An 8837-nucleotide genomic window follows, 5' to 3' on the forward strand; every position below is an offset into this window, starting at 1 on the left:
TTATTGCATTCTGTTTTTATTGACCCTTTACACATCATCTAAACCTCTTTGGAATTTGGGTTGTATAACAGAAGAGCAGAGTCTGGTTCTTACCAGCGCTTTGTAAGTAGAGATGAAGAGCTACAGTGAGAAGATGGGATGGGAGGGTGAGCTGTGTAATTGACACTGACAGAGAGCAGTCAGCCTAGATTAGTTCAGCTTTGGTAAGCAGTTCATTAGCAGCCTGGGTTAAAGGGGAATGGCATAAGAGAAGAAAAGATGGCGGAAATTACAATACATGAAGAAATATTTGGGAAAGACAGTGTAGGAGGAATGACTTATAATTAAACTTGCATGAGGCAATTTTGCACCACAGTTCAAATGGTAAGCATGCTTAGGGTGAATGTCTAATAAAATTTGAAGCAGTATGAATTACTTTTTATTTTTAATATTACATTAAAATCTCAATTAAGCATATTATGTTTACAACGTTGCTAGTCAGTCATCTTTTATTAAATGAGCATTAATGAACCCATTATCAACATCTGGTTAGTTTTCAGACTTTAAAACAAAAATGTTAAAACCTCTGAAGCCTAGTAATACCAGTAACATCTTCTATTTGTATGTGGACATACAGATGACTATCATGATCCATGAGAACTATAAAAATCCAAAGTACTGTGATCACAGAAAATTTGGCCAATCAGTGAATCGTAATCGAGCAGGGGTCTCCAACAAAACTTACAAACTAACTGACATGTATATCGAATCAAATTAATGTGTCCCACCCCCCTCTTTCTGTCATGCTTGATGAGCCAGTGGTGATCAGTGTTGCCAACTTAGCGACTTTGTCACTATATTCAGAGTATTCAGACCCCTCTAGCAACTATTTTAGAAACGTATAGTAGACTTTTGGACAGTCTGACAAGAAAGCACGTATTGTTCTCACTCACAGCAATCACAGGTGAACCAGTCCTTGTGCAGCCCCTCCCAGCTTCAGTCAGAGCAGGAGATGTTCACCTCTCCACTGCGTCCAGACTGCAAATGCTGCGATCAAATTTAAGGACATCACTCTTTCATCATGTGCTTCCTCATGTTTCAATACAATGGAGAATAGCCATCTTCACTTTACTCCTGTACAAATTGATTATCTTGCTGATAATTCTGCAGCCTCACTATGTACAGTACTCCATGGTATAGTTCTCAAATAAGGCAACTTAAAACAGGCAACACGAAAGTTGCCGTTTCACTAATTTAGAAGCCTGAAAAAACTGTTTAATAATGTACGAAAAATGGCCTCCATAACACCAGAACAGCATTCGATTCATCATTAATAGAGGAGAACAAGAACAACCCCCAGTTTCGTTTCAGCACTGTAGCCAGGCTGACTAAGAGGCATAGTTCTGTTGAGCCTAGTATTCCCTTAACTCTTAGCAGCAACGGCCTCATGACTTTCTTTACGAATAAAATTGTAGCTATCAGGGCAAGAATTCACCAGGGCCTCCCCCAAATCCTGCTGATAGATCTCCATGTTCAACAGTGCTAGAATCCTCAATGAGGGCGACTGTGGTGCAGGAAGGTAGAGCGGTTGTCCACCAATCTTACAGTTGTTGGTTCAATCCCAACCTCCTCCAATCACATGTTGAAGTGTCCTTGAACCTTAGTTGCTCCCAGTGAGTGTTGGCCAGCTGCATAGCAGCTCCCCCATAGGTGTATGAGTGTGTGTGTTATTGTGAGTGTGAATGGGTGAATAAGAAGCAGTGTAAAGTGCTTTGAGTGCCAATAGGTGGAAAAGCGCTATATAAGTGAAGACCATTTACCATCAGTAAGGCCCTCTATCCCTCTTAGACTGCTTTTTACCCATAGACCCCAGTGAGGTCTATGGGTTAACTTCAACTATTACCTCATCAAACTACATGTCTGTTAGATCCTATCCTGACTAGACCACTCAAGAATGCTTTACACTATTAGACACATCTATTTTAGATATCATTAATCTATCTCTAGAAACTGACTATGTACCGTAGCTCAAATGATACCACTACTTAAAAAACCCTGTCTTGACCCAGGTGATTTATCAAATCTCCACTTTATTTCTAAAATCCTTGAAAACTTAATTGCTAAACAATTATGCGACAACTATGCTTTCAGTCAGTATTTAGACATAACAATACAGAAACAACGTTGGTTAAAGTTACCAACAATCTTCTTTTGGCTTCATATAATGGACAAGTCTCTATACTCGTTCTGTCAGATCTTAGTGCATTCAACACCATTGATCACAACATTTTATTACAGAAACTGGAACATGTAATTGGGATTAAAGGAATTGCATTATGTTTTTAAATCCCAATTAAATCTTTCTTACATACAAAGCTCTGAACCATAAACTCCATCATATATAAAAGACCTCTGCCATCCTAATAGACAACTTCGATCCCAGAATGCAGGCCTACTTGTGGTTCCAATAAAAAAACAAAGGTAGAATAGGAGGTAGAGCCTTTAGCTATCAAGCTCCTCTCCTGTGGAAAAAGCTCCCAGTTCAGATTCGGAAGCAGACACGCTGTCTACTTTTAATTCTAGGCTTAAAACCTTCTTCTTTGATAAAGCTTATAGTTAGTTATAGTCAAGCTGCTATAGACTTAGACTGCTGGGGGAATCACCCCCGATGCACTTAACCCTTTTCTTTCCCATCCCCCACTCCTCTTCTCTCACCCTGTAGCTATACAACATCCATGCATGACATTAACTTTGTATCTTTCTCTCCTGTAGTTGTGCTTCTCCCTCTCTGTCTCCCTCTCTCTGTCCCTTTCTGCAGGTGTCCTCGCCCTTAAAATTGTGTGTTTCTCCAGTGAGCAGCTACTGGTCCTACCCAACCTGCACAATGCCTTGCTGTTGCTTTGTGTTGCTCTTTTCTTTTTTCTATCCACTTTCCTCTCACCCAAAGATGGGTGACCCACCCAGATGGCTACCCACCCTGAGCCCAGATCTGCTGGAGGTTTATTCTGTTAAAGAGAGTTTTTCCTCTCCACTGTTGCCTATAGGCTTGCTCAAAGGGGATGTGTTGGGTTTTCTCTACATACATATCTGTATAGTCTTGACTTTATTATGTAAAGTGCCTTGAGATGACTTTGTTTTCTGTTGGCGCTATATAAATGAAGTTGGAAATAAAATAAATCATGCACGCACTAAGCCACCGCTGGAACCCATATAGTAAGAGAATAAAATACAAAGAAATGCATACAGATACACTACATGCACAAATATTGCATTATTATATTATACAAAAATGTGTTTTGTTGAGTGATAAACCAAACTATGGGTTGTGGATGCCAACATTTTGTGAAGGTTTGGGAAAAAGGCTTATCAGTTTGTTTGGGTTGAAATAAGCTATGAGAATAAATGTTACAAAACATGAGTAGCTCTCAGCTACTCATTCATTTTGTAAAAGTAGCTGTTAGGGTAAAAAGGTTGGAGACCCCTGTAACAGAGAGGCCTAATATCAGAGGCCTAAGAACAGAGGCCTGGACACCCCAAATCTGACATCAGAAATATTTGTTAAATTTTTGTAAGATAATCCTTTACGCTGGCAGATTTAGATTTAAATGGTACAATTCAGGGGGCATCTGCCTTGACCTGTTGGAGTGAGTGGAAAGTAAAGAGGGAAAAGAAAACATAAATGAAAGACAATAACAATACATTTAGCAGGTTAGTAGGCCAATAACTGCACAGAAACACAGCACTCCAAAGCCGAGGATACCTGCAGAAAGCTACAGAGAGAGGGAGACAGAGAGGGAGAAGGAAAAAAATCACACACTCACACACCAATGGGAAAGCGGCTATGCAGGCTGGCCAACACTTAACGGGACTAACTCAGTTGGGGTTCAGTGTCTTGCTCAAGGACACTTCGACATGTGACAGGAGGAGCCAGGAATCAAACCACGAACCCTGGGATCTACTAGGCAGGCTTTTTCGGGAGTTACTGGGACATCGAAATTGTAGGTATTTACAGTAGTCTGTTTTAGAAGATGCAAGAACAGGTGCATGAACTAGTTTTTCAGCATCAGCACCCAAATATTGGCAATATTCCCAAAGTCGAAGAAGGCTGCTCTAGAGGTTTGTAATAAGTAATAGGCAAAGGACATATCCTGGTCAAAAGGAACTCCAAGGTTCCTCACAGTAGTACTGAATGCCAAATATGTGCAATCTAAAATAACTAAATGGTTAGACAGCATTTTCAGGCCCAAATATATTCAGTTTTGTCTAAATTTAAAAAAGAAAGAAAGAAATTGTAGGACATCGAGGCCTTAACATCTTTTAGGCATATTTGAAGTTTGGCTAATTGATTTTTTTTATCTGGTTTCATCGATCAGTCTTAGCATAAAGCCCTATGTAACTACCTAACTAACTTTTCTGCATGTAAAATTAATCAATAACGTGAACAAAATGGAATTTGATAGACAAGATCTAAAGGTACTAGTTCAGTTTGTTCAAAAACAACATGTTTTTGCTTTAAAATAAAAAAAATGATTAGTACAGAGATCAGTCCATTATTTGAAGCATGATTCAATTGAATTCAATTCAATTCAACTTTATTTATATAGTGCCAATTCACAACAAAGTCATCTCAGGGCACTTTACAGAATAAAGTCAAGATTATAAAGATGTATAAAGAGAACCCAACAATTCCCTCTGGAGCAAAGCCACAGGCAACAGTGGAGAGGAAAAACTCCCTTTAACGGGAGAAACCTCCAGCAGAACCAGGCTCAGGGTGGACGGCCATCTGCCTCGACCGGTTGGGGTGAGTGGAAAGGGGAGAGAGAAAAGAACAGAGCAACAAAAAGCAACAACAAAACATTGGGCAAATTGGTAGGACATGATCATTGATAACTTTCATCAGTGATGTTTCTCTACTGTGATGGACTTTAAGCCTGACTGGAAATCTTGAAACTAGTTATTCCTGTGCAGCTGTTCACATAATTGCTTTGCAACTACTTTTTTGAGGATTTTAGATATAAAGGAGACATTAGATAAAGGTCTGTAATTAGCTAAAACTTCTGTTAATAAAAATAGAATGATCAAGACTAAAATGTTAAGGGTAAAACAGTTTAGTAGGGCTAAGAGACATGTAGATGGTTTAGATGAAGTAATTGCTGAATTTGGCTCAGTGAGGTCTATAGTGGAGAAGCAGGCTGAGGGACTAAGGTCTTGTTGATCCATTCTTTCTCCACGACAGCACCCCTCAACAATCTGTCATCTCAGGAATATCATGCTGTTAGGATCACAGCACCGATTACAGTCCAGGTGATTGTGATATATCGACCACCAGGCCAGCTGGGGAAGTTCTGCGATGAGCTTGACGTGTTGCTGTCCCACTTCCCTGAAGATGGCACTCCTCTCATCATCATGGGAGACCTGAACATCCACCTGGACAAACCACAGGTGGCTGATTTCTGCATTCAACTCATAGTCTTCATCCCTAGACCTTTGCATTCTCCCACCACACTCGTAACATTCTGTCGTAACTTCAGGCAGTTGCACCCGCACTAATGCCAGCTATTCCACAATTCACAAGAGGGACTTTTCTGACCTTATTCAGGCCCAGATTACCCCACTGCTCAAGAAGCCTTCTCTTGATCTCTCTGTTGTGGAGAATCACGGACCTGTCTCCATTCTTCCATTTCTGGCCAAGACAATGGAACGAGCAGTCTTCAATCAACTCTCAGACTTTCTTTCCAAGAACAACTTCCTCGATGTCAACCAGTCTGGCTTCAAGAGGGGTCATTCCACAGAAACAGCACTCCTGACTGTCATAGAATCTCTTCGAGTTGCAAAAGCCACAGGTCAGCTTCTGTCTTAATTCTACTTGATGTATCTTCAGCATTTGACGCTGTGAACCATCAGATCCTCTTGTCCACACTCTCTGACTTAGGCATCTCTGGATCAGCTCCAGCCTGGTTTCGTTCTTACCTATCGCGACAATCTTTTTTTGCCCTCTAACACATCAGGAAGATCAAAACCGACTTCACGGAATACACAACCCAACTCATTGTACAGGAGCTGGTCATATCTTGTCTTGATTACTGCAACGCTTTGCTAATGGGGTTACCGGTGTCCACAATCATATCCTTCCAGATGATCCAAAACGCAGCAGCTCGCCTCATTTTTAATTAGCCAAAAAGGACTCATGTCACACCACTCTTCAGATCTCTACACTAGCTTCTGTAGCTGCTCGCATCAGGTTCAAAGCTCTGTCTCTTGCTTACAGAGTTGTTAACTCAACAGCTCCCGCTTACCTCAATTCACACATTAAAGTCTAAAATCCTTCCTGTTCACTGCCGTCTGCCAATGAACAATGTCTGATATGTCCCAGCACTGCACAGAAGACACCAAGCAAAACTCTTCAGCGCAATTATCCCACGATGGTGGCACGAGCCTCCAAACTCTGCACACTCAGCAAACTCACTCCCAGTATTAAAAAGACTACTGTAAACAGAACTCTTCTGCATCTTCCTATGTACTTGACTGTATTAAAAAACAAAAAAAAAAATAAATAAACTTCCTTTCTGCTCTTTCTTGCACTTGCGTCTCATGAAATGTAAACACTTTTCTGATAGGACTTTGCTTTGATGTTTTCTCTTTGACTTAGATTCTTGCTTCCCTTGTACCTCACTTGTAAGTCGCTTTGGATAAAACGTCTGCTAAATCACTAAATGAATAGTAAATGTCTCTAATAGTTAAAATTGTATTTGCACAGAAAGTCATGAAGTCAGTGCTGCTAACAGTTAAGGGAATACTCAACAGGCTGAACAGATGAATGGCTCTTTGTTAGCCTTTCTAGAGTGCTGAAAAGAAACCTGGGGTTGTTCTTATTTTTCTCTATTAATGTTAAATAAAATGGGTATTATGACCCTGAATCAGGTAATCAGCAATGTGTACTGCAGGGCTATCCGAAAAACAATGAGAGCAGGTGTCCTTGAGGACCAGGATTAGGAACCACTGCTCTTCATCATCCAGAGAAGACAAAGCCTCTTTTTATACTGTATGTTGCTGTTGTTATTGTTGTGTCGTTTGATTAGCATGGCTGCTCTGAACAATGAGCGATTTGGGTAAGAATGAATATCATAAGATTTGTCACCAAGCCCTTCTGCATCTACATACCAAGTTGCAGGTGCACTTTGAGACACCCACAGAGTCTGTGTACCCATGGCCTGCTATTTGCACTAGCAGTATGTATTAGGGTCCATAATTCTGTCAACTCTGAGAGGTAGCGCTTTTCCACCTATTGATACTTAAAGCACTTTACACTGCTTCTCATTCACACATTCGTACTCACAATCACACATCAATGGGGGAGCTGCAATGCAGCTGGCAACTAAGTTGGAGTTCAGTGTCTTGCTCAATCAGGACGTCATCAAGTGGACAACAACTCTACCTCCTGAGCCACAGTTGCCTCAAGTTTATGGACTGCAGAACACTTCTGATGCAATGAAATGTAAAAATCAGAGATTGTCAGGCCTTTCCGTGACCTTAAATAATGGTAATTCATATTGCAAACTAGAAAACACATGGCCTTAGATTCCAAGTTCCTGTTTTAGGTCTCTTAGTCCTATCTCAATAATGTAGTCTTATATGAAGTTTCCAATGAGATCTCTTTAGTAAATACAAAAGAAGTCAAGAATGATGCAAAAATGATGACCATGGTTTCGTTTGCAGTAAGAAACATTCTCATTACCAAATGAAGGAGGGAAACAAAATGGAAAACTGGAGGGCTCTTACTGCTATGAATAGAAGACACTAAAGACAATAGAAGAGAGGATACATTTCATCCCAGTCTGTTCATAGTAGGCGAGGCAGTGGCAAGATTATACAAAAGCAGATACACATCATAATGTTCTCTCAATGGTGGCTGACGTCAACACCTCTACCCTATTATGGTCTATTGAACAGGATATGTGGTTGGGGAGGAGAGAGGGGATAATAAGGATTATATTACTAAATCAGTTAGTGTGTGTGTGTGTAAGAAGAGATTTTCTGAGTCACTAAAACAAAAATAGAGTGGAAAGGACAAAACCAGAGTAGGGACAGTAAGAAAGAAAGCAGAGGAGATAAGATGGATACTAATTATTTAATTAATAATTTTTATGATCAAGTGAAAGTAGCTTTTAGGTATTTAATAACATTCTATTGCACTCAACAGACTTTTTATTTATTAATGATTCCTCATGAACCAGTCTGCGACCAATACATTTCACATGACAGTTTCTTGCCATTAAATATTTTGTATCTTTCGGTTTTGCACAGTGGATTAGTGAGCTGCATAGCTGTGCACAGAATTATTATCATTATATCATTGTAGACTTTGTTTTACCAATATGGATCTCCGTGGACCTACAAAAGGTGTGTACAATATTAGTTTTCATATTGCGTTGCATTATTTTTTTAATAGTAACCCCTCAAACTCAGAAAATACCCTAACTGTGTGGCAGATGTGTTATAAGTACAAAATATAGCTAAAACAAAAGCACAAAACACTGTGCATCATCTTGCTTATGGCTATAGAAATAGCAAATTATGCAAAACAAAGTTGATACTGACATCAACAGTTACACTTCTTTTGGAACTAAAATGAAAAATAAAGCCTTTACTTTGGACTTGGTGTTAAGGTCTTCAGTAACCGGGGTACTAAGAGAAATCAGCTTTCTCGGGTATTTGAGGAACATTTTTACATGCACTTAAGTGACCTGGTTACGGGAAATCTGAGTATACAGAAGAGTAACCTGATTTCTCTATCACCTCTGACTTATTTCAGAAGCTTATTAGACTTATTTAGACGTCTATGAAACACTTTGTGAAAA

The sequence above is a fragment of the Channa argus genome, chromosome 6 (genome assembly GCF_033026475.1).
Source record: "Channa argus isolate prfri chromosome 6, Channa argus male v1.0, whole genome shotgun sequence".
Lineage (NCBI taxonomy): Eukaryota > Metazoa > Chordata > Actinopteri > Anabantiformes > Channidae > Channa > Channa argus.